The 26,340-nt window shown below is 42.6% G+C and overlaps 1 protein-coding gene and 1 long non-coding RNA gene across 6 annotated transcripts in view; both read right to left on the bottom strand.

Annotated features, from left to right (window-relative positions):
* LOC127008262 (adenosylhomocysteinase-like 1) overlaps positions 1-26,340 on the bottom strand; it is a 187,760-nt gene that overhangs the window by 83,712 nt on the left and 77,708 nt on the right. The gene's annotated exons all lie outside the window — the stretch shown is intronic.
* On the bottom strand, positions 23,222-24,592 carry LOC127008267 (uncharacterized). The gene is made up of 2 exons (XR_007760977.1): positions 23,815-24,592; positions 23,222-23,664 (listed from the first exon to the last, which is right to left on the bottom strand). It is a non-coding gene; the product is annotated as an uncharacterized LOC127008267 (long non-coding RNA).

Genomic DNA, 26,340 nt, shown 5'->3' on the forward strand with positions numbered 1-26,340 from the left:
GTGTGTTTCTCTTAATCCAAGAAACTTATTTAACTATGAATATTTCTGGCTTTTTCAGCACACACACACACACACACACACACACACACACACACACACACTAAAACCTTCCCTAACCTTTCTTAATTTCTTTCTTCTTTTTCCACTTCCATTCCTCTCTCTCTCTCTCTCTCTCTCTCTCTCTCTCTCTCTCTCTCTCTCTCTCTCTCTCTCTCTCTCTCTCTCTCAAGCACAGGAAGGTCAACAGGTCACGAAAGGTCACGCTCACTGAAGGATACACACACACACACACACACACATGACTTATCACATCAAAAGGTCAGGCTCATCAAAACAAACAGCCAGGTTACATACATACATACATACATACAAACATACATATAAACATACATACATACATTCATACATATATACATATCATCATCATCATCATCATCATCATCATTATCATCATCTTCCCTTCCTCCCCCCTTTTCGTTTTTTTATTACTGCTTTCTCCTCATTCCTTTTATTTATGTTTACTGTTTCTAATCGTCATCTTTCCTTTCCTTCTGTTCCTCCTCTTTCCTCCCTTTCCTGTTCTTCCTCACTTTTCTATATATATTATTTTTCTTCATCGCTTCATTCCCTTCTCTACCCTTCCTCTTCCTTTCCCTTCCTAGTCTTCCTTACTTTCTTTCATATATTATTATCCCTCATTTTAATCCTCCCTCTTCATTGATTCAGTCCCTTCTCTACCCTTCCTCTTCCCTTCCTTCTCTTCCTCTCAAAATTTCCTCAACGTTCTATTAATTCTCATCCTTTCTCCCTTCCCTTTCCTTCCTTCTCTTCCTCTCCAAATTTCCTCTTAACCTATTAATTCTCTTCCTTTCTCCCTTCCCTCTCCCTTCCCTTTCCTTCTCCTTCCTTTCTCTTCTTTCTCTCTCCTCCTTCCGTTCCCTTCCCTTTCCTTCCTTTCCCTTATCTTTTTCTTTCTCCCGTCAAATCTTCTCCTCCTCCTCCTCCACCTCCTCCTCCTCTATAAATACTCTTCCCCCTTCCCCCCACTTCCAAGATAAACCCTGTTACCTTTTTATACGTCAAATTTAATCTCCTTTTACCTGTCGCTCACCTCCTCCTCCTCCTCCTCCTCCTCCTCCACCTAATTCTTTTTTTTTTCGTCGGCCTTTCACCTATAACGAGCGATTCATTAAGTTTTTTCAATTTATTTATCGACCTCCTCCTCCTCCTCCTCTTCTTCTTCTTCTTCTTCTTCCTCCTCCTCCTCCTCCTCCTCCTCCTCCTCCTCCTCCTGCTGTCCCTTCTCCCCATTTTGTCAATTCTTCTCACGTAACCTTCCTGATTCTTCCTCCTCCTCCTCCTCCTCATCCTCCTCCTCCTCCTCCTCCTCCTCCTCCTCCTCCTCCTCCCTCACACGACCACTCGCTAAATGCCGACATGTAAAGTTCGAAAGAGAGAGAGAGAGAGAGAGAGAGAGAGAGAGAGAGAGAGAAAGGGGATAATGAAGTGCGGGGAGGGGGAGAGGTCAGAAAACAGGTGAAGTTAGTCGGAGAGAGAGAGAGAGAGAGAGAGAGAGAGAGAGAGAGAGAGAGAGAGAGAGAGAGAGAGAGAGAGAGAGAGAGAGAGAGAGAGAATGGAAAGGCATTGTGTGTGTGTGTTTATGAATTTACGTAAGACTAACCATAAACCACCAACTGATGCACGCACACACACACACACACACACACACACACACACACACACACACACACACACACACACACACACACACACACACACACACACACGTTAATAAGTATTCATAACACACAATTGGACCATGTTAAGACTGTAATTCATCTAGTCACACACACACACACACACACACACACACACACACACACACACACACACACACACACACTAATGAACAGGTAAATGGCATCAAGATAAAGTTAGGCGCCGGTAATGACCTTCCTCTCTCTCTCTCTCTCTCTCTCTCTCTCTCTCTCTCTCTCTCTCTCTCTCTAATGGTGCCCTAATTAACCTGTCCCCTCGTAAGACCTTCAATATTACTGTCGTTATAATTACTATTGCCTGCACTTCGAATACTATTATTATTATTATTATTATTATTATTATTATTATTATTATTATTATTATTATTATTACTGCTATTATTTACTTTATTATTGCACCGTCGCTTACTAAAAGGTTGGTTGTAATAATAGTAGTAATAATAGTAATAACACACACACACACACACACACACACACACACACACACACATAACAACACATCACCACACCAGCAACATCACCATCATCACCACCACCACAATCGCACCTCACCATATCATCACCACCACAACCACCACCACATCCCTTGAATACCATCCACACTACCACCATACCGATCTCACCAACACCATCATCACCGCCACCACAATACCACTAATACACCAAACCACTATCACCACCATTTTCACCACCACCACCACCACCACCAGCATCACCACACCACACCATCCCCATCCCACACCAACACCACTTCAACACCACTTCATCACCACTTCACCTTCACACCTTCACAGAGCAGGAACCGAAGTACGACTGGATACGAAAAAAAAAAAAAGAAGAACAAGAGAGCGCGCATGGCAGAGACAGGAGGAGGAGGAGGAGGAGGAGGAGGAGGAGGAGGAGGAGAGGGAGGAGGATATGACGTCACGGCGCCCCTTGATAACAACAAAATAACGTTTGGTAAATCCTCCTCCTCCTCTTCCTCCTCCTCCTCCTCCTCCTCCTCCTCCTCCTCCTCCTCCTCCTCCTCCAATATAAATCTCAGGGATTCCCAAAGTTCAATTAAGTGAACGTAAAAGTGTCTGTGTTTGTGGAGAGAGAGAGAGAGAGAGAGAGAGACAGAGAGAGATGGTGCAATAGCCAGGACAGTGTTAATTTAAAAATAGGAAAACTCTTATCTGGCTACTGATCTCTCTCTCTCTCTCTCTCTCTCTCTCTCTCTCTCTCTCTCTGATATGTGTCTGTGTGTGTGTGTGTGTGTGTGTGTGTGATTTACTGCCTGACCCCCCTCCCCTCACCTGGCCACACACCTTTATAGTTCATCAAATCCAACACACACACACACACACACACACATCATCTATTTTTCTCCCTTTCTATCTATCTATCTATCTTTAACCCTTCCCTTCCACTCCAAATATCTCCTCCTCCTCCTCCTCCTCCTCTCATCCTTCCCTATCCCTCCTTCACCTACTTTCTAATCCTACCTTTCCATATTCGTAAATCAGTTTCTTCCTTCCTTCTTCCCTTCGTTCGTCCTTTCTTCCCTCCTTCCTCTCTTCCGTTCAAATCTTTCTTAATTTCCCTTGTTCTCTCCTTCCTAATTTCCTATTCACTGTCCTTCATTATCCAATCCTTCATTAGTTCCTCCTTTCATTCCCTCTTTCCTTCCTTCCTTCTTTTCTTGATCTTATTCTTCACTTTCTTATTTTCTTTTTTTAATTTCATTGTTTCTTTGTCTCCTTTTCCTCTTCCTTCTTATTCCCTACCTATCCTCCTTTGTTCTCTTTTTCCTTCCTTTTCCTTACTTCGTCTTTTCTTCTTCCTTCCTTTCCTTCATTCATAAAATCAGTTCTCTTTTCCTTCCTTCCTTCCTCTTTTTCCTCCCTGCCTTCTCTATATCTCCACACACACACACACACACACAAACACACACACACACAAAAGTTGGACAAATACAGATACAACTAGGTAAATACAACTAGGTAAACACACACACACACACACACACACACACACACACACACACACACACACACACACAGCGAATGAACGATAAGGACAATGAGAGATGGGCGATAAAAAATGGGAACAAAGAGATAACAGAAGATAAACAATAATAATCAAACAATGAACCCGTGAAAAGAAAGAAAGGAAGAGTGAAAGAAAAAAAGAAAGAAAGGAAGGAAGGAAGATAGGAAGAAGGAGAGGGAAAGAAGGTGATATCGGAGGGAGGGATAATAAGGAAAGAAGAAAGGAAGGAAGGAAAGAGAGGGAAAGAAGGTGATATCGGAGGGAGGGATAATAAGGAAAGAAGAAAGAAAGGAAGGAAGGAAGGAAGGAGAGGGAAAGAAGGTGATATCGGAGGGAGGGATAATAAGGAAAGAAGAAAGAAAGGAAGGAAGGAAGGAAGGAGAGGGAAAGAAGGTGATATCGGAGGGAGGGATAATAAGGAAATAAGAAAGAAAGGAAGGAAAGAAGGAGAGGGAAAGAAGGAAAGAACGGAGGGAGGGAGAATAAGGAAAGAAGAAAGGAAGGAAGAAAGAAAGAAAAGAAGGAAAGAACGGAGGGAGGGAGAATAAGGAAAGAAGAAAGGAAGGAAGAAAGAAAGAAAAGAAGGAACGAACGGAGGGAGAGATAATAAGGAAAGAAGAAAGAAAGGAAGGAAGGAAGAAAAGAAGGAAACAACGGAGGGAGGAAGAATAAGAAAAGAAGAAAGAAGGAAAGAAAGGAAGGAAGAAGAGGGAATGAAGGAAAAGCCAAAAGTAATGAATGAATGACAGAGGGAAGGAGAGTGAAAAGAGGAAAGAAGAGATGAATGAAAGAAGGAAGGAAGGAAGGAATAGAAAGTAAAAATTAATAGAGCGAAAGAACGGAAGAAGGAAAGGAAGGAAAAAGGAAAACGAATAAAGAACGAAAAAATGGAAGGGAGGAAAGAAAAGAAAAAGAAGTGAATAAAGAAAGAAGAAAAGAAGGAAGGAATAGAAAAGGAAAATCAATAAAATGCGAAGGAATGGAAGAAGGAAAGAAGGGAAAGAAAATGAATAAAAAACAAAACAATGGAAGGAAGGAAGGAATGGAATGGGAATAAGAATGAAGAAGAAAAGGAAAGAAGGAAGGAATGGAGAAGGAAAGGAATAAATAACGAAAGAAAGAAGGAAGGAAGGAAGGAAGGAAAGAACAGAAAAAGAAAATAAATAAAATAAAGAAAGGAGAAATGGAAGGAGAAGAAAAGAACAGAAAATAAAAACAAATAAAAACAAAAATAAAAACGAAAAAAATGGGACAAGGAAAGAACGAAATAACATAAATAATAAAAAAAACACTAAAAGGAAAGAAAGAGAATGAAAAAGAGAAACAAACAAAGAAACGAACGAACAAACATCGCGGAACAAGAGAGAGAAAGGAAGAAAAATGACGCTCGGAGGAGGAGGAGGAGGAGGAGGAGGAGGAGGAGACGAAATAAATGAGAAATAAAATAGAGAAAAAAAAGGAAAAAGAAGGAAAAAGAAGAAAATTAAAGAGAAAAAGAGGGAAAACGTAAACGGAGGCAAATGGAAAGGAGAGAGAGAGAGAGAGGAATAATCAATAAAAGATAGGTAAGCAGTAAGTGGTGGAGGAGGGAGGGAGGGAGGAGAGGAAGTGGAGGAAAGTGGAGAGAAGGAGGGAGGGAGACTAAGTGGAGTAGGAGATAGAGGAAGGAACGTATGGGAAGGGGAACGAATGGAAGAGAAAAAGGAATAAAAAACGAAAGAACGGAAGAAGGAAAGAATGAGAAGAAGGGAAGAAGGTGGAGAGATACGTAGGTGGAAGACAGGTGGAGGGAGGGAGAAAGAGACAGAAAGGGAAATGGAAGAGAAAGATTCAAGAGAAAAAGTGGAACAAAAGGAAGGTGGAGAGAAGATAAATAGGTGGAAGACAGGTGGATGAAGGGAGAAAGGGACAGAAAGGTAAGTGGAAGAGAAATATGGAAAACAAAAAGTGGAACAGGAGGAAGGTGGAGAGAAAATAAGAAGGTGGAAGACAGGTGGATGAAGGGAGAAACGGACAGAAAGGGACGTGGAACATAAATATGGAAAAGAAAAAGTGGAACAGGAGGAAGGTGGAGAGAAGATAAGTAGGTGGAAGAGAGGTGGAGGGAGGGAAAAAGGATCAGAAAGGGAAGTGGAAGATAAAGATGGAATAGAAAAAGTGGAACAAGAGGAAGGTGGAGAGAAGATACGTAGGTGGAATATAGGTGGAGGGAGGGAGAAAGGGACATAACGGGAAGTGGAAGAATGAATGGAGAGATAAAAGTGGAATAGGAGGTGGAGGAAGATGAGGTGGAATACTTCAAGGTGGAGGGATATTAGGTGGAGTGGATAGGTGGATGATGGTGGATGGTGTGTGGATGGCGAGGGTGGAAAGGTTGCAAACAATACCCTGATAAACAAACATAAACAAAAACAAAAAAAAATTCAGTCAATAATTCAAAACAAAACAAAAATTCAAAAAAAAAATATTAAGATTAGAAAAGAAAATAAGAAAGAAAGAAAAGGAAATTATACATGGCACTGAAAACAAAAAGAAGAAGAAGAAGAAGAAGAAGAAGAAGAAGAAGAAGAAGAAGAAGAAGAAGAAGAAGAAGAAGAAGAAGAAGAAGAAGAAGAAGAAGAAGAAGAAGAAGAAGACGAAGAAGACGAAGAAGAAGAAGAAGAAGAGTGATATTAAAATGACCTTGAACCTTTTGACGTAACTTTCCCTTAAATATAACTCTCTCTCTCTCTCTCTCTCTCTCTCTCTCTCTCTAATGGAGTCGTCGGTCGAGGCATGACATGGACTCCCCCGTTCTTCTGCAAATGGACTCTCCCGGGAACTCATCTCTTCTCTTCTCCTTTACTTCCCTCCTCCTCCTCCTCCTCCTCCTCCTCCTCTTTCTCATTTTCCTTGACTCACTGCACCTCCCCTCCCTCCTCTTTTATTTTACTGCCCACCTTTCTCTTTCTCTCCCTCTCTCCTATTTTACCTCCTCCTCCTCCTCCTCTTTCTCTTCCTCCTCCTTCCTTTTTCTCCTTCTCCACATAATTTCTTCTGCCCTATCCTCTTCTATTCTCTTCCCTCCTTCTTCCTTCCTTTATTCTTTCATCATATTACTTCTTTTCCGTTTCTCTTCTTCTTCTTCTTCTTCTTCTTCTTCTTCTTCTTCTTCTTCTTCTTCTTCTTCTTCTTCTTCTTCTTCTTCTTCTTCTCCTCCTTCTCCTTCATTCCCATGTCTCCATTTACGCCTCCTACACACCTCAACCTTCTTCCCTCCCTCCCTCCCTCCCTTCCTTCCTTCCCTCCCTCATTTCCTCCCTCCCTTTGCTACGTTCGAATGCACTTTTCCACCCCATCACACACCTGTCCTAAACACACACACACACACACACACACACACACACACACACACACACACACACACACACACACACACACAGTAAAAAAATCCTATCGTTTCTCATTCATATTCCAACATTCTTCTTCCTCTTTTTTTTTCAAGTTTCTTCCCAGTCTTTTCTTCTTTTCTTCCTCTCTTTCTTCCTCTCCTCTACTTCTTTTCTCCTCTTTCCTTCCAACTTATTTATCTTTTCTCTACTTTCCTTCTCCTCTCTTCTCCATTTCTTCCTATTTTCTCAGCTTTCCTTCTCCTTCTCTTCCCCTTTCCTCCTCTTTCTTCCCCATTCCGGTTTCTTTCCTCCTCTTTCCTCCCTTCTCTTCCCGTTTCCTCCCTCTTCTTCTTTCCCTCCATTTTCCTCCCAAACTTTCCTTGTCTTCCTTACCTTTCCTTATTTTCCTTCCTCCTTCTTCCTTCCTATCCTCCCTCTCCTCCTCCCTTCCCTCTACACCTACATACATTCTTCCTCCCCTTTCCTCTTCCCTCCTCTTCCTCTTTCCTCCCAAAAATTTCCACCTCTCTTACTCTCTTCTATTTTGTCTTCTTTTCCTCCTCCTCCTCTGCCTCCCTTTCCTCCACACTCGTACAACTTTCCTCCTCCACATGTGAAATTTCCTCCTCCACACCTCCCTCCACATCCTTTCATCTCTCCATCCCTTCCTCCTTCCTCCCTTTCTCCTTCCTGTCGGATATAAAGCAATCACTAAATGGGAGACAGACAGACAGACAGACACAGACACAGACACAGACAGAGAGAGAGAGAGAGAGCGTGTAGAGAGAGGGGGGAGGGGGGAGGAAGAGGATAGCAATGAATAAAAGAGATGACCTGACTTTACACGTAAAACTCCACGGAAATACATTTTTGAACACACGACGTAAAACATGGGAAGGGAAACGTTTGACACACACACACACACACACACACACACACACACACACACACACACACACACACACACGCCGAAACAAATGTGTGTGTAAATAATGAGAACTGCACGACACGAAAACAGAAATACCAATCAAGATAAATAAACACAAACAATAATAAAAATACTGATGAAAGTGTTCCCGTGAAAACCAAACGGCGAGGGAAAACTAGTGAAAATAAATATAAAGAACTAGATAAAATAATGAAAACAGAGGAAATAACAAAATATCAAGGGAAAAAGAACAAAAAAAGAACAAAATCAACAGGAGCAAAAAAAAAAAAGACTGAAGGAGAAAAAAAATACAGAACGATAAAAAAAAATGAAAACAGGAGAAATAACAAAATAACAAAGGAAAAAGAACAGGAAAAGAACAACATCAACAGGCGAAGGAAAATAGGCCAGATAATAAATAAAAAAATCCCAGAGTTGTCAATTTCGTTATCTAAAAAAAAAAAGAGAATTGTATTAAAGAAAGGAATAGAGAAATGTTAAACCAAAAAAGAAAGAAATAAACAATAGGAAGTAAATGTCACCCAAGAGAAGGAAAACCATAAATAAAAGACAGAAAAGAAAGAAGGAAAAAAGAAGGAAAGCAAAAATGAGATAAATATAAATCACAGAGAAAGAGAAAGAAAGACAGAGAAACAAAATTAAATAGCTTCCGGACAGTGATTCCAATCATTCTCTCTCTCTCTCTCTCTCTCTCTCTCTCTCTCTCTCTCTCTCTCTCTCTCTCTCTCTCTCTCTCTCTCTCTCTCTCTCTCTCATCCTTTTGTCCTTCCTTCCTCCGTCTCGTAATTCTTTCCAAGCCATTTTCCTTCCTTCCTTCCTTCCTCTCTTCCTTCTTTTCTCCCTCCCTCCCTTTCTTCATCCTTTCCTCCCTCGCTTCCTCTCTCATACCTCTTCTTTGATCGAGATAATGTTTCGTTTCCTCTCTCTCTCTCTCTCTCTCTCTCTCTCTCTCTCTCTCTCTCTCTCTCTCTCTCTCTCTCTCTCTCTCTCTCTCTCTCTCTTCGTCGTCCCTAAAATGTGTTTCAGTCCTTTCTTCCTTTCATATTTTTCTTTTTTCTTCTTTTTCTTCTTTTTTTTTCTTTTTGCTCTTTCTTGGTATCGGTTTCATGTCCCACTTTTTATTCTCTTTTTTTTCATTATTGGTTTCCTTTTGCCTTCTGCTCTCTCTCTCTCTCTCTCTCTCTCTCTCTCTCTCTCTCTCTCTCTCTCTCTCTCTCTCTCTCGATATAAAGCTTTTCAATACCTCCTTCTTCTTTATCTTTTTCAACGCGACTTTTAATAATTATCGACTTTTTTCTTTCAATAACCCCCAAAAATACGAAACAAAAGTAGTAGTAGTAGTAGTAGTAGTAGTAGCAGTAGTAGTAGTAGTAGTAGTAGTAGTTGTGGTAGTAAATGATGATGATGACGACGATGACAGTGGTGGTGGTTGTGTTATTTTTTGTTGTTGTTGCAGTTGTTGTTGTTGTTGTTGTTGTCGTTGTTGTTATTTGTCATATCCATCCACCCTTTTGGGAGTTTGTTTTCGTTCGGTGACGCGCGGAATGAAAAGCAAACGAGAGAGAGAGAGAGAGAGAGAGAGAGAGCTCCATAAATGGTAAATTAGGATATATCATGGTAAATTAGGAAATATCATTTGTATTCAGAGAGAAAGAACCTGAGAGAGAGAGAGAGAGAGAGAGAGAGAGAGATCCATAAATGGTAAATTAGGAAATATAATTTGTATTCAGAGAAAGAACCTGAGAGAGAGAGAGAGAGATCCATAAATGGTAAATTAGGAAATATAATTTGTATTCAGAGAAAGAACCTGAGAGAGAGAGAGAGAGAGAGAGAGAGAGAACTTTTGCTTCTCTCTCTCTCTCTCTCTGACAATATTTTGCTTTCCGAAACAGTGAATAAAAGCAAGTCTAGAAAGGAGGAGGAGGAGGAGGAGGAGGAGGATGAAGAGCCGCAAGAGGAGTGGAGGTAACAACAATAAATGAAAAAAATATGGATAAACGAAGGAAGAGGAAGAAGAGGAGGAGGAGGAGGAGGAGGAAGACGGAAGAGGAGGTGCAAGATGGAGGAGGAAGAAGATGAAGGAGGAAGATATAGGAGGTGAAACAGCAGTGGAGGTAATAACAATAATGAATGGAGAAATATGCATGAAGGTGGAAGGAGGAGGAGGAGGAGGAGGAGGAGGAGGAGGAAACAATAATAGCAGATGAAAAAAACAGGATGAAGGTGGAAAGTTTGGGTGGAAGGAGAGTAAAAAAATATATAGCAAAAATGTGAAAAAAAAAGAGGTGGAAAGGAAGGGAGAGAAGGTGGAGGAAGGAATGTAAGGTGGAGGAAAGACGGAGGGAAGAAAAACTGTAATAAAAAAGGGAAGTGGAGCAAAGAGGGAATTAATGGAAGGAAGGAAACAGAGAGAGAGAGAGAGAATTAAGTTGGGGGAGGGACAGAGGAGGGAGAAGGGACAGAAAAAAGGGTTAAGAATCTATATTTGTTTCCCGGTTCTCTCGCTCTCTCTCTCTCTCTCTCTCTCTCTCTCTCTCTCTCTCTCTCTCTCTCTCTCTCTCTGTGTCTCCATTTACGTCAATTGATTTGATCACCAAAGAGAAATGAAAGAAACCAGAAGAGGAGAAGGAGGAGGAGGAGGAGGAGGAGGAGGAGGAGGAGGAGGAGAAGGGTGTAGCAATTGTGGAAGCGGTGGAGATAATAATAAAAAAAAAAGTAGTAGTAGTAGTAGTAGTAGTAGTAGTAGTAGTAGTAGAGATAGTGGTAGTGAATGGCCAGTGGTGGTGATGGTGGTGGTTGTAGTGGTGAATGGTGTTAGTAGTAGTAGTAGTAGTAGTAGTTGTAGTAGTTGTAGTAGTGGTGGTGATCGTAGTGGTGGTGGTGTTAGCGTGGGTGTAGTGGTAGGAGTTGTGGTAGTGGAGGTGAATGGTGGTGGTGCGGGCGTGGTGGTAGTGGTGGTGGTGAGTGCCGCAGTGCCTCGATCAATCCACACCGCCCCCCCTCCCCCCCCCCCACCTCCACCAGTGCCGCCGACGACGCCCGCCCGCCCGCCGCCCACCGCCACCACCACCACCACCAGGAACACCGAATCCTGTCTTAGGGATAACCAGAAACTGTGGAGCTGGTGGCGGTGGTGGTGGTGGTGGTGTTGATGTTATTGTTGATGGTGGTGGTGGTGGTGATGGTGATGGTGTTGATGTTGGTGGTGGTGTTGATGTTGGTGGTGGTGTTGATGTTGGTGGTGGTGTTGATGTTGGTGGTGCTGTTGATGTTGGTGTTGTTGTTGTTGTTGTTGTTGGTGGTGGTGGTGGTGGTGGTGGTGGTGGTGGTGTTGTTGTTGTTGTTGTTGTTGTTGGTGGTGGTGGTGTTGGTGGTGGTGGTGGTGGTGGTGTTATTGGTGTTTTTGATGTTGGTGGTGGTGTTGATGTTGGTGATGATGATGGTGTTGTTGTTGTTGTTGTTGTTGGTGGTGGTGGTGGTGGTGGTGATGATGTGGTTAGCTGTATCTTAATAATTGCAAACTAAAAAAATAAAAGGTAAATGAAAGAAAGAAGAAAAGAGAGAATAATAAATGAAATGACGAATTAACAAATGAACAAATAAATAAATAAATAAATAAATAAAAAATAAATAAAAGCGATTACTAAAAAGTTAACGTAGGAGTAAGTAAAAGAGAGAGAGAACTTTGGGTGCTTCTCTCTCTCTCTCTCTCTCTCTCTCTCTCTACCAGTTTTACGACATATAACACATCTTTAAACTCTCTCTCTCTCTCTCTCTCTCTCTCTCTCTCTCTCTCTCTCTCTCTCTCTCTCTCTCTCTCTCTCTCTCTCTCTCTCTCAAAAGCTAAGTGGCGCAGTGTTGCAAACAATGAGAGGAAACACATCTTTGCCAACACACACACACACACACACACACACACACACACACACACACACACACTAAGAAGCGCAGCTGTGACTATAATGAAGTTAAACATAGACAAACAGACACAGGTAAACAAGTATAAATAGACAGACACATAGATACATACAGATAGATAGATAGATAGATAGATAGATAGGTCGGTTTGTAATTAAAGACCAATAGACATAATAAAGATAGAGGGGTAAAAAAAATAAGGTTGAAATTAAAGGTAAAAATAGATCAGATAAAATAAAATAAAATAAAGTCAAAAAATAATAATAAAGGTAAAAGAAAGAAATAAAAAAAATCATTATCATTATTATCATTATTATATTCACATCATTTATTCTTTACCATTTTCTCGCTCTTAAAAATCAACAACAACATTATTTTTTTTCAATACTCTTTTCTCTTCTCGCTCTTTTATTTATTTATTTATTTTTCTAGTTCGTCTATTGATTCTGTTTCGATGCAAAGGATTAAAAATATATACAATCATGTCATACCTCATTTTCTTTCTTTCTTTTTTTCTTTCTTTCTTTCTTTCTTTTATTTCTGGTTAACTCATTATAATATTTTTCTTTCTTCCACAACACACACGGTTTTCCATCTTTCCTTCCTCTCTTATTATTTCTCAGTTTCTATTTCCATCTCTCTCTCTCTCTCTCTCTCTCTCTCTCTCTCTCTCTCTCTCTCTCTCTCTCTCTCTCTCTCTCTCTCTCTCCCTGATCTCTCTTTCTTTCTTTATTTTTTTTCTCTTCCTTCTTATTTACGTTTTTCCTTTGTTTCTCTTTTATTCCACCACGCAGAGCTTTTCATCTTTTCCTTCCTCTCTCATTACTTCTCTCAATCCCTCTCTCCCCTCTCCCTCTCTCTCTCTCTCTCTCTCTCTCTCTCTCTCTCTCTCTCGCGTCCATGCCTTCTCCGCTCCAGAATTTCGCCTCAAAAAATTCGGACGAACGCGTTTCTTTCCTCTCATCCTTCATCAGCCCATTCATTCGATTCCTCTTCGATAATACTATATTCAGGGAGGAGGAGGAGGAAGAGGAGGAGGAGGAGGAGGAGGAAGGAAAAGCCTTTAGACCTTTCGAGGAGGTGGACAGAGAAAGGAGGAAGAAAAGGATATGAAAAGAACAGGAAAGGGTCAGAAGAGGAGGAGGAGGAGGAGGAGGAGGAAGGAAAAGAGGAGAGGAAAGAGTTGAGGAAAGAAGAAAGAGGTAAGGGCAGAAGAGGAAAGAAGAGGAGAGAAGAGGAGAGGAGAGAGGAGAGAGGAGGAAGAGAACTAAGGAGAAAGCGAAGGTGGATGAAAACAAAAAAAAAAGAATAAAGAAAAGACAAGGAAAGGGTCAGAAGCGGAAGCGGAAGAGGAGGAAGAGGAGGGAGAGCGGGCGGAAGAGGAAGAGGAAGAGGAAGAGGAGGAGGAGGGGGGAGGCTTCTCAAAAATATGTAGAGGAAAGTTAATTCAAATATTTACTTTCAACTTAGGACGAAGGCTGAAAATGTAGCATGGAGCGGCAGTAGAAAAGTAGTAGTAGTAGTAGTAGAAGTAGTAGTAGTAGTAGAAGTAGTAGTAGTAGTAGTAGTAGTAGTAGTAGTAGTAGTAGTAGTAGTAGTAGAAGATGCGTGTATTTATCAGTAATTTTGTAACTTTCTTTTTTTTTCTTTCTTCCTTTTTCTATCTCTCTCTTTCATTTTCTTTCTTTCCATCTATCTATGTTTTTCTCCTTCCTTTCCTTCCTTTCATTCTCTCTTTTTCTTTCTTTCTGTCTGTCTCATTCTTCGTAGTGGAATATTCATAAAACTCTGCGTATTCTCCCCACCGCATTTCACTTCATTCCTCTCGTCATACCCTTCTTTCCTTAATCCTTCCCTCTATTCCTTCATTCAACCCTCCAATACCATTACTATCATCACCATTATCATTATTACTAGTATTCTCAATGTTACTTTTTTTCTCCTTATAATAAAGCAAATAAAGAGTTGGATTTTCACGGGTTTTTCTCTCCTTTTCCAATGTGACGGAGATGAGCACTGAGGCCAAGCGTACCTGTATAGTATGGCCTCAACCCTTATCTTTACCTGTGCTTTCTTACCTCCATACCTTCTTCCCGTTTTCCTTCCCTTATTCCTCTCTCTACATTCACTCCCTTTCCACATCCTCCATCCCTCCCCTCCTTCCCTTCCTCTCTCTCTCTTCATTCCCTTTCCCTTCCTTCCTCTTCTCTTTTCCTTCCTCCATCCTTTCTCTTTCTCCCTTTATACATCCTTCCTTCTCTCCCTGACTCCTTGCCTCCCTTTCTCTATATTCCCTCCCTTCCCTTTCCTCCCCCCCTTTTTCCCTTCCTCTCTGTCGACATTCCCTTTCCCTTCCTCCCTTTTCTCTCTTCTCTCCTCCATCCTTTCTCTCCCTTTCCACATACTTCTCTTCCTCTCTCCCTTCCCATAGCTTTCCCTTCCCCTTCCCTCCCTCCTCTCTCCCTTCTTCCATCCCTTCAAATCTCGCGTACCTCCCTCCCTCCTTCCCTCCCTTTACATTCCCTTCTTCCCTCCAACTTCTACATCCCTCCATCCTTTCTCTCCCTCTCTCCATCCCTCCCTCCCTCCAAGACGTAAATGGTAGCAAAGGAGAAAAATATTTGACATGCCTGGAGGGAAGTAGGAAAGAAGGAAGGGAGGGAGGGAAGGAAGGGAGGGAGGGAGGGAGAGGGAAGAAGGGAGGGAGGTGCTGAAGTGAAGAGGAGGAGTGGGACGTGTGTGTGTATGTGTGTATGTGTGTGTGTGTGTGTGAGAGAGAGAGAGAGAGAGAGAGAGAGAGAGAGAGAGAGAGAGAGAGAATGCTGTAGGGTGTAAGGTAGAATGAGACTCTCTATCTCTCTCTCTCTGCACTTGTTTAAAAAAAAAACCACCTCATAAAATCAATATTTCTTGAATTTCTCTCTCTCTCTCTCTCTCTCTCTCTCTCTCTCTCTCTCTCTCTCTCTCTCTCTCTCTCTCTCTCTCTCTCTCTCTCTCTCTAACGAAAAAATGGGAGACAATGAGAGACACGAGGTTGACAGATGGCTTATACAAAATCGAGAGAGAGAGAGAGAGAGAGTTGTAAGTTAGAAACACCACTAATTACTTCTCCCCCTTCTCTCTCTCCCTCCCTTTCCTCTCCCCTCTCCCTTCCCTCTCTCCCCTTCCTTCCTTCCTCCCTTCCCTTTCATGAGCAAAACTACTAAACTACTGACCTTTCCTTTCCTTTCCTTTCCCTTCCCTTCCCTTCTCTTCTATAACCATCATTTCTCCTTCCCTTCCCTTCCTTTATCATCTTTTCTCCTTCTCCTCCCTTCCTTATCCTTATTTTCACTTCCCTTCTTTATTTAACCTTCCCTCCAGTCATCTGTCTCTCCCTTCCTTCCATCCTTCTCTTCCCTTTCATTGCTTACCCTAATCTTGTTACCTATCCTTCCCTTACCGTACCTTTCCTTCTCTTTCCTTTCCTTTCCATTCCTTCTATTCTTTTATCTTCTCCTTAATCCCATTCCTGCCCTCTCTTTCTATTCCAATTTATTCATTTTCCTTCCCTTCCATTTCCTTTCCCTTCCATTTCCCTTCCCTTCCCTTCCCTTCCTTCCTCAGTGCCATGGCTCTCCTCTGTACCCTTAACCTTGAAAATTTGATGTGAGGGAGAGAGGGAGGGAGGGAGGGAGAGACTAGGGAGAGAGAGGTAGAATGATGTAAGGAGGATGGGAGGGAGGGAGTAGGGAGAGGGAGGTAGAATGATGTAAAAAGGGAAGGAGGGAGGGAGGGAGGGAGAGGAAGGGAGGGAGGGGAAAGGAGACAGATTGGTGTGTGTGTGAGAGAGAGAGAGAGAGAGAGAGAGAGAGAGAGAGAGAGAGAAGGAGAATGGAGAATGGAAGAGAAGAGGAAGAAAGGATAAAAAGAGGAAGGAGAGAAAAGGAGGAAGGAATAAACGTAAGGAAACAGGAGAGGAAGGGAAGAAGAGAATGAAGGGAGAAGAAGAAGGAAGAAGGGAGAATAGAGAAGGGAGAGAAGAAGATTGGAAGTGAATACTGATAATGTTATTGAGTGGTGTGTGTGTCTGTGCGTGTGTGTGTGTGTGTGTGTGTGTGTGTGTGTGTGTTGACAAGTACTTACACACACAAACACACGTACACAAATAACCCCCGATCATGAATAACCATCTCTCTCTCTCTCTCTCTCTCTCTCTCTCTCTCTCTCTCTCTCTCTCTCTCACACACACACACACACACACAAATGCCTACGCTTCGCCTTTCACACGCCCCATCCTCCTCCTCCTCCTCTTCTTCCCCCCCCCCCTTCCTCCTCCTCCTCCTCCTCCTCCTCCTCCTCCTCCTCCCCTCCACATAGTTTATTCTGGTGCGCTTAAAAGGATGCCATTGCCAAAATATAGTATAGCTGCCCTTCCCCTCCCTTCCCCTTTCTCTTCCCCTCCCCTTTCCTCTTCCCTTCCCTTCCTTTCCCTTCCCCTTGTTTCCCTTTCCTCCAATCCCCATCCCCTTCAATTACCTTTCCTCTTCCCTTCCCTTCCCTTCCCTTCCCCTTTCTCTTCCCCTTCCCCTACCTTCCCCTAGTTTCCCTTCCCTTCCCTTCCCTTTCCTCTTCCCCTCCCCTTTTCTTCCCTTCCCTTTCCTCTTCCCCTCCCCTTCTCTTCCCCTCCCTTTCCTCTTCCCCTCCCCTTCTCTTCCCTTCCCTTTCCTCTTCACCTCCCCTTCTCGTCCCTTCCCCGTCCTCTTCCCCTCCCCTTCTCGTCCCCTCCCCTTCCCTTCCCATTTACTGTTCAATTTCATCCCTTTTCTTCTTCGTTTTCTTTAAGTTGCGATATTTTCCATCACTCTCTCTCTCTCTCTCTCTCTCTCTCTCTCTCTCTCTCTCTCTCTCTCTCTCTCTCTCTCTCTCTCTCTCTCTGTCCACATTCCAAATTATCACAGAAATCTTTGGCTTCATTCCTCCTCATTCCCTCCATTTTTCTCTCCTCCCTCCACTCCCCTCCTCCACTTCTTTCTCCCTCCTTCCATTAATCATTTCTTCACCCTTTCCATCCTCTTCCACTCCTCCTCTTCCACTTCCTCTTCCTTCCTTTCTTCTCATAACCATTCGTTCTTCCTTTCACTTCCTTTCATTTCCTCTTCTTTTTCCCTCCGTTCCTGTTCTCTCTTCTCTCTTCTCTTCTCTCTTCTCTCCTCTCATCTCCCCTCCCCTCTTCTCCCCTCCCCATCGCATCCTCATCTCCCATCTCCTTTCCATATATTTCCCCTCCAGCATCTTCCTTAAATCTACTCCTTCTCCTCCTCCTCCTCCTCCTCCTCCTCCTCCTCCTCCTCCTCCTCCTCCTTCCCCAAACGAGGAGGAGGAGCGGAAAGAAATGACAGTGAGGAGAGAGAGAGAGAGAGAGAGAGAGAGAGAGAGAGAGAGAGAGAGAGAAAGCTGGGTACAAGGCAAGACAAGCATTCAATCTCTCTCTCTCTCTCTCTCTCTCTCTCTCTCTCTCTCTCTCTCTCTCTCTCTCTCTCTCTCTCTCTCTCTCTCTCTCTCTCGTAAAAATAGAGCCTTCGACACTTTTACAAAATCTGAAGCATTGCTATACCTTTAAATCGAGAGGGAGGAGGAGGAGGAGGAGGAGGAGGAGGAGGAGGAGGAGGAGAACAGTTGACATTGTAAAAGGCAGTCAAGTAAAGTGAAGAGTTCTGGAAGGGAATTTGAAATGGAGGAGGAGGAGGAGGAGGAGGAGGGATAAAGAATGAAAAACAAGTATAAAGCGAAAGAAAATAAATAGAAAATACAGGAGGCGGAGGAGGAGGAGGAGGAGGAGGAGAAGGAAGGAGGAGGAGGAGGAGGAATAAGCCATTATGAAAAGAGGAGGAAGACAAAATAGTGAAAAGTGAGGAGAGAGAGAGAAAGGAGGAGAAGCACAATAAAAGAATAGCCAGGAAATTAGCAGGAGGTGGAGGAGGAGGAAGAGGAGGAGGAGGAGGGAGACGGATGCTGAAAAAGGCGAAGAAAATGCAAGAAGAAACAGAGAAGCATGGAAGGTCAGGCCACAGACACCCTTTTTTGGCCATTACAAGGTTGCCCACTCAAGAAAGTTATTAAGTTCGTCAGGCGCTAAAGTTACCTGCTAATGAGACTAATTAAGAACTTGATAATAAAGAACTTGATGTACGTGCGAGCATTAAAGTTCAAATCACTCCTATAGCGCAACAGAGTAAAGATTATTGTGCAGGAAGCTTAGTCCAGTGAAGAATGATTTGGGTTTATGAAGGAAGAAATAACTCCTGCCAATATCTGCTTGTGTTCAATTGTCAGGAAGTTTGGTTAGGTTAGGTTAGGTTAGGTTAGGTTAGGTTAGGTTAGGTTAGGTTAGGTTAGGGATGTCTGTCCTAAATAAATCATCGTCTTGCTTGAGTTCATTTGGCGGGAAGTTTGGTCCAGTGAAGAATTATACTAAATTTAATTCAGGAAGAAGAAAAAAAAAAATCCTATCAATGTCTGCCATATATAAATCATCGTCTTGCTTGAGTTCATTTGGCGGAAAGTTTGGTCCAGTGAAGAATTATACTAAATTTAATTCAGGAAGAAGAAAAAAAAAAGCTCCTATCAATGTGTGTCATATATAAATCATCCCTTTGCTTAAGTCCATTTGGCGGGAAGTTTTGTACAGTGAAGGATAACCTGGTCTGCGTAGAGAAAAGAAATATAACTTCCACCAATATCTATCCAATAAATCCTCCTCCTCCTCCTCCTCCTCTCTTTTCCTCTCCTAATTACCAGCAGGACACATAATTACTGGAAGTGATCCCGTCCTTGAGGGCTCAGCCGTGTGATGAACGACTCAGGCGACTCAACCTCATTACGCGGGGAAAAGGAGACGACGACGAGGGGATTTGATACGGGTCTTGATTTTTGAGCGCCAGACTAACAAGAAAACTAAATGTAAAGATTCAAGCGAGGCGATATTGCGGGTCTTCGGGTACCTCAAAAAAGTTCAGTAACGTTGATATATGAACGCCAAACTACCCAGAACACTAATTATTAAGTTAGATAAAAAGAGAGGCGATATTTTGGGTCTTCGGGAACCTCAAAAAAAGTTCAGTAACAAATTTTTAAGCGCCAAACTACCCAGAAAACTAAATATAAAGTTAGATTGCAGAGAGGCGATATTACGGACTTCGGGTACCTCAATAAAGTTCCGTAACGTTGATATTTGAACGCGAAACTACCCAGAAAATTAAATATTAAGTTAGATTCAAGCGAGGCATTATTACGAGTCTTCCGGAACCTCGAAAAAGCTCAGAAACGTTGATATATGAACCCCAAATTACCCAGAACACTAATTAATAGGTTAGATAAAAAGCGAGGCGCTATTTTGGGTCTTCGGGAACCTCAAAAAAGTTCCGTAACGTAAATATTTGAGGGCTAAACTACCCAGAAAAACTATACATAAAGTTAGATTCAAGCAAGGCCATATTACGGGTCCACGGGTACCTCGAAAAAGTTCAGTAACGTTGATATTTGAACGCCAAACTAACCAGAACACTAAATATGAAGTTAGATTTAAGCGAGGCGACATTAAGGGTCTTCGGGAACCTCAAAAAAAGTTCAATAACGTAGATTTTTGAACTCCAAACTACCCAGAACACAAAGTATAAAGTTAGATTCAAGCCAGGCGATATTAAGGGTCTTCGGGAACCTCAAAAAAAGTTCAATAACGTAGATTTTTGAACTCCAAACTACCCAGAACACTAAATATAAAGTTAGATTTAAGCGAGGCAATATTACGAGTCTTCGAGAATATTAAAAAAAAAGTTCAGTAACAAATTTTTCAGCGCCAAACTACCCGGAACACTAAATATAAAAGTTAGATTCAAGCGAGGCGATATTACGTTCTTCGGGTACCTCAAAAAACTCAATAACGTTGATTTTTTTCCATTCCCTTCACTTCCTCCCTTCAATTCCTGTATCCTTCTTCTTCCTCCTTCCAGTCCTTCCTTTCACCCTTCTTTCTTTCCTTCAAAAAATTCAGTAACGTTGATTTTTTTCCATTCCCTTCACTTCCTCCCTTCAATTCCTGTATCCTTCTTCTTCCTCCTTCCCTTCCTTCCTTTCACCCTTCTTTCCTTCAAAAAATTCAGTAACGTTGATTTTTTTTCCGTTCCCTTCACTTCCTCTCTTCAATTCCTGTATCCTTTTTCTATCTCCTTCCCTTCCTTCCCTTCACCCTTCTTTCTTTCCTTCAAAAAACTCAGTAACGTTGATTTTTATTACCTCGAAATAAACCAAAACACTAAATACATGTGTAGAGGCGAGAGGAGACTTGATTGAGGGTTATAAATGGATGAAAGGCTTTAATGAGAGCGATATTAGCAAGGCCCTGTTGGTAAGAGAGCCGGGTAGGACACGTAGTAATGGGTTTAATCTGGATAAATTCTGATACTACAAGGACATAGACATGAACTGGTCTACGAACAGAGTGGAGGATAAGTGGAACCGGTTTGGCAGTCATGTAGTGAGTGCCAATACGATACACACATGCATAAAGAGATTAGATAGATTCACGGATGGATGTTAGGTGGGGTTAGGTTCACAGGAGATGGCAAAGGAGGAGGAGTTGAAGGAGAGTTGCTCGGTCCGTTCCACTCATCCACTGCTCTATTTGTCAACTAATTCTCGTCTTCTGATTCTTTTTTTTAGGAGCAGCGAGTAGTGGGCTTTTTTTTATTATTGTTTCCCTTTTTTGTGCCCTTGAGCTGTCTCCTTTGTTGTAAAAAAAAAATAATCTCATTAAAACTGAATTGATCAAACTTAAAACCATTGTCACAAGGCCTACCCTAATTTATTTTCATCGCTGAGTCCTTTATTAGTGTCGTCCTTGTTAATAAAACCCCTCATCCACTTATTATAATCTTCCAATCAAGCCTCCACGCAACCCTACCCATCTGCTCCTCCTTCCCTTAACCCTCCACTTCTATCCCGCCCTTCATTCATCTCCCCTTTTCCACCTGCATTTCTCTCCTCTATTCCCTTCGCCTCCTTCAATTCGTATCCTTGTTCTCCTCCTCCTCCTCTCTTCCTTACCTCCCTCTTTCAACCCCCTTCTATTTCCATCCCTCCATCCACCTTCCTCCTCTCTCTTCCTTTCCCTTTACCTCCTTCCTTTAAGTCCTGTATCTTTGTAATCCTTCTTCATTTCCTTTATTTCTTCCTTATCTCCCTCTTTCAACCCCCTTCTATTTCCATCCCTCCATCCACCTCCCTCCTCTTTCTTCCTTTCCCTTCTCATTCGTCCCTTTTCCTCCTCCTTCCCTTCTCCTACATTATTTCCTTCCACTCTCTTCCTCTTGCCTCCTCTTCCTCCACCTCTCCACATGTTGTTATTTATCCTTCCACTGTTACACTCTAATCAACTCCTCCTCCTCCTCCACCTCCTCCTCCACCTCCTCCTCCCTTCTCTACTCTTCCACCTCTTTCTATCATTCCCTCCACCAGCTGCCTCCATTAACCTAAGCCATATGCCCTCCTCTCATTTATCTCCACCTCCACCTCCACCTCCTCCTCCTCCTCCTCCTCCATTTACTAACTTGTTTTTTAGGTCTTTTTCTTTTTTTTTCCTCTTTATTTCTGCTTTTCATTCTTTATCTTTTTTTTCATCTTTATATTTTCTTCCTTTATCTATGTCTGCTCTTTTTTTTTCTTCTTCTTCTTCTTCTTCTTCTTCTTCCTCTTCTTCCTTTTATTCTGTCACTATTTACTTTCCTTTCTTTTTTCCACCTGTCACCTTTTCTCTCCTTCTCTTTCTATTCCTCTTCCTCTTCTTCTTCCTCCTCCTCTTTCTCACTTGCACCTGCTATCTTCCGTCCTTCCTCCTCCTCCTCCTCCTCCTCCGGTGTCCTAATGTCCTCCTTCCATCTTCTCTCTCTCTCTCTCTCTCTCTCTCTCTCTCTCTCTCTCTCTCTCTCTCTCTCTCTCTCTCTCTCTCTCTCTCTCTCTCTCTCTCTCTCTGCCCTCAATCCTCACCATTTGTCCCTTCCTCCTCCTCCTCTTCCTCCTCCTCCTTTTCTTCATTCCGGCTTGCTCTATTTCTCTCTCTCTCTCTCTCTCTCTCTCTTTCTCTCGCTCTCTCTCTCAATTTCCTTTCTCGTATTACTTCTCTATTGCTCTTTGCACTCTCCTCTTATATCCCCCCTCCTCCTCCTCCTCCTCCTCCTCCTCCTCCTCCTCCTCCTCTTCCTCCTCCTCCTTCCCTCCCCGTATTCTTTACCTCACTTTACCTCCCACTTCATTCGCTATTTCTCTCTCTCTCTCTCTCTCTCTCTCTCTCTCTCTCTCTCTCTCTCTCTCTCTCTCTCTCTCTCTCTCTCTCTCTCTCTCTCTCTCTCTCTCTCTCCTCACAGGTATTGAACCATTAAATTAGGCTACGAGATCCTCCTCCTCCTCCTCCACCCATTCAGACTATCCCCTACTTCTTCACCTCCTCCTCCTCCTCCTCCTCCTCCTCCTCCTCCTCCTCCTCCTCCTCCTTCAATTCTGCACGATCAGCTTTCAACTCTCCTTCATCTTTCTGTCACTTTCCCTTTTTCTTCCTCCTCTCTTCCTCTTCCTCCTTGACTGCCCTCTACCTCTTCCTCTTCCTTCTCTTCCTCCTCCTCCTCTTCCAAAATTGAACGTCCCCTGTAACCTTTCCTCCTCCTCCTCCTCCTCCTCCTCGTTTTCATTTATCACCTTTACTCCTTCCCCTCTTCTCTCCCCTCATCTACTTCTCCACCTTCTCTCTCTCTCTCTCTCTCTCTCTCTCTCTCTCTCTCTCTCTCTCTCTCTCTCTCTCTCTCTCTCTCTCTCTCTCTCTCTCTCTCTCTCTCTCTCTCTCTCTCTCTCTCTTGTTTTTTTTCTTTCTCATTAATCTCCCTTCTTTCTTTACACTCCCTTATTTTTTTCTCTTCCCTCCCTCTTCCCTTTTTTCCTCCCTTTCCCCTTTCTTTATCTTTCCTACTTCTTCTTTTCTATTCCTTTCTATTCCTTTCATCTCCTCTCCCTTTCCTTTCCTTCTTCCATCCCTCTCACTGTTTCCTCTTCCTTTTCCTCTCCCTTTTTTTTCTTCCTTCCTTCCTTCTTTTTCTCATTTTCTTGTTCTCTTTCTCCTTTTCTCTCCCTTTTCCTTTACTCTCTCTCTCTCTCTCTCTCTCTCTCTCTCTCTCTCTCTCTCTCTCTCTCTCTCTCTCTCTCTCTCTCTCTCTTTACTTTTTCTCTTCCTTCTTACTCTTTCACGTTCCTCTCCTCTGTTTCTCCTTTACTCTCTGTTTCTTCATCATTTACTCTTTCATTCCTCTTTACTCTCTCTCTTCCTCTTCTTCCTCTTCCTCCTCCTTCTTCTTCCCTCATTTCGTTTTCATAGTCACCTCATCTTCCCCTCTTTCCTCCCATCATTATCCAGTTAATCACCTTCCTTATTTCCACTTCGCCTCCTCTCTATCTTCTTCTTCCTCCTCCATTTGCTTTATCTCCTTCTTCCCTTCTTCCTCTTTTCTTCTCATTACCTTCTTCTTCCTCCTCCATTTGCTTTATCTTCTTCCTCCCTTCTTCTTCCCTTCTTCCTCTCACTTCTCATTACCTTCTTCTTCCTCCTCCATTTTCTTTTTATCTTCTTCCTCTCTTCTTTTTCCCTTCTTCCTCTTTTCTTTTCATTACCTTCTTCTTCCTCCTCCATTTTCATCTTATCTTCTTCCTCTCTTCTTCTTCCCTTCTTCCTCTCACTTATTACCTTCTTCTTCCTCCTCCACTTTCTTTTTATCTTCTTCCACTCTTCTTCCTTCCTTCCTCTTACTTCTCATTACCTTCTTCTTCCTCCTCCATATACTCCTCATCTTCTTCCTTTCTTCTTTCCTTCTTCCTCTTACTTCTTCTCTACCTTCTTCTTCCTCCTCTCTTCTTCCCTCCCTCCACATCCAGCCTCTCTCCTTCCTTACTCTCTATTTTCCCTTCTCTTTATTTCTTTCTTTATTTCTCTCGACGGTGTTGTAATTTTTCCCACTTCTCCTCCTTTCCCAACCAACATCTCCCCTTTGTACCATTCCTTTTCCTCTTCCTCTTCCTTTTCCTCTTCTCTTACCCTACCCCCTCCCTTTTCCTCTGCTCCCTTCCTCCCTCCCCAAGCAGCCTCTCTCCCCTCTCTTCCTATTTTCTTCTTCCCTTCCTTTTCATTTATCTAACACAGTTCCCTAATAATTTTCCACTTTCCACCTTACCTCCCCATCCCCTTCCTCCCCTCCCCTCCCTCTCTCCTCCCCACTCCTCCCCAAGCAGCCTCTCTCCCCTCTCTTCCTATTTTCTTCTTCCCTTCCTTTTCATTTATCTAACACAGTTCCCTAATAATTTTCCACTTTCCACCTTACCTCCCCACCCCCTTCCTCCCCTCCCCTCCCTCTCTCCTCCCCACTCCTCCCCTCCCCACATGCGAGACTATTTCATCATTTGGCATCATCACCATTCATACCCGGTCATCTATCATCTTACTGCTCTCTATCTCTATCTCTCCCCCTGCTCATTAACCCCCCGGACCCCCCACCCTGCCCCCATTCTTCTCCCCTCTCTCTCTCTCTCTCTCTCTCTCTCTCTCTCTCTCTCTCTCTCTCTCTCTCTCTCTCTCTCTCTCTCTTTCTCTCTGCCCTAATGACCCAGGTTTCCACATCATGCTTTTCTTTTTTTTCTTTATTTATCATTATTTATTTCTACTTTTGTATTTGCTTGTCTTTATAGATTCTACATATTTTCATCATAATCATTAATCTTTTCTTCATCTTCTTCTTTCTTCCTCCTGTTCTTTTTCTTCCTCCTTCTCCTCCTCGCACATCAAACTACCCTCCCATCACTCTCTTCCTTTTTCTTCTTCTTCCTCTTCTTTTTCTTCTTCCTCCTCCTCTTCTTCTTCTTTCTCCTCCTCTTCTTCTTCCTCCTCCTTCTCCTCGTACCTCAAATTAACCTCTCATCATCATCACTCTCTTTTCCTTCTTCTTCTTCTTCCTCCACTTCATCCTCCTCACACTCGAAACCACCTTCCCTTCATCTCCCTCTTCCACCTACATTTAGTTTCTTCGTTCCCCCCCTCCTCCTCCTCCTCCTCCTCTTCATTTTCCTCTTTCCTCACGTTTTATGGTCTATTATTCACTTTTTATTGCTTCATCCACGTCATCGCCACCAAAACAACAACAACAACAACAATAATAATAATAATAATAATAATAATAATAATAATAATAATAATAATAATAGTCAATTTGTCACGTGGTCTAATTTAGTTAACCTTTCCCTTTTTATCATCTTTCTTTTTTTCTTATTTTCTTCCCTCTTACTTTCTTTTCATGACCTTGTTTTCTTTTTTTTTACTTTTTCTTAATTTCCCTTCTCATCCCTTTTTCCTTTTTTTTCTTTCTCTTCCACGCAAAAACGACGGTAATAATTCAAGCACTAAACACCTTGATAAACAAACAGGTGAGAAGGGAATCAAGCAAATAAACAAACAAATAAACAACATAAATAAACAAACGCTGGCAACCTCACCCCCACCTCAACCCATCTGTCACTCTAAGTTGCCAGTTCTTATTTCTTTATTTCTTTATTTATTTTTTTTCTTTCTTCTTCGTCGTTAATTTCCCCCGTCTTAAAGGTTTGTCTATTGTGTGTGTTCGTGTGTGTGTGTGTGTGTGTGTGTGTGTGTGTGTGTGTGTGTGTGTGTGTGTGTGTGTGTGTGTGTGTGTGTTTGTCTGGAGAGAGAGAGAGAGAGAGAGAGAGAGAGAGAGAGAGAGAGAGAGAGAGAGAGAGAGACAGTGTTTGTGTGAGGGGGGGGAGAGATCAGTAGGAGGAGGAGAAGACGCAATAGGAGGAGGAGGAGGAGGAGGAGGAGGAGGAGGAGGAAGACGTGGAGGAGGGTGCATACATATATTTTGAGGGGGAAGGAGAGGTCTACCGGGAGTATGAAAGGGATGAAGAGGAGGAAGAGGAAGAGGAAGAGGAGGAGGAGGAGGAGGAGGAAGAGGAGGAAGACTGACAAGGGAAGTATAAGAAGAAGGTGAGGAGAATAACAACCTAAAAAATAAGAGAAGATAGAGAGGAATAGACAGAGATGAAAGGGAGGAGGAAGAAGGAAGGAAAGAGAAAGAAGAAAAGAAGAGAGGAAGAGGAAGAGCAAGAAAAACATGTGTGAAGCTGTATTGCAAGTGTGTGTGTGTGTGTGTGTGTGTGTGTGTGTGCGTGTGTGTGTGTGTGTGTGTGTGTGTTTAGGCAGGTGTAC

This window comes from Eriocheir sinensis, chromosome 37 (assembly GCF_024679095.1).
Source record: "Eriocheir sinensis breed Jianghai 21 chromosome 37, ASM2467909v1, whole genome shotgun sequence".
Lineage (NCBI taxonomy): Eukaryota > Metazoa > Arthropoda > Malacostraca > Decapoda > Varunidae > Eriocheir > Eriocheir sinensis.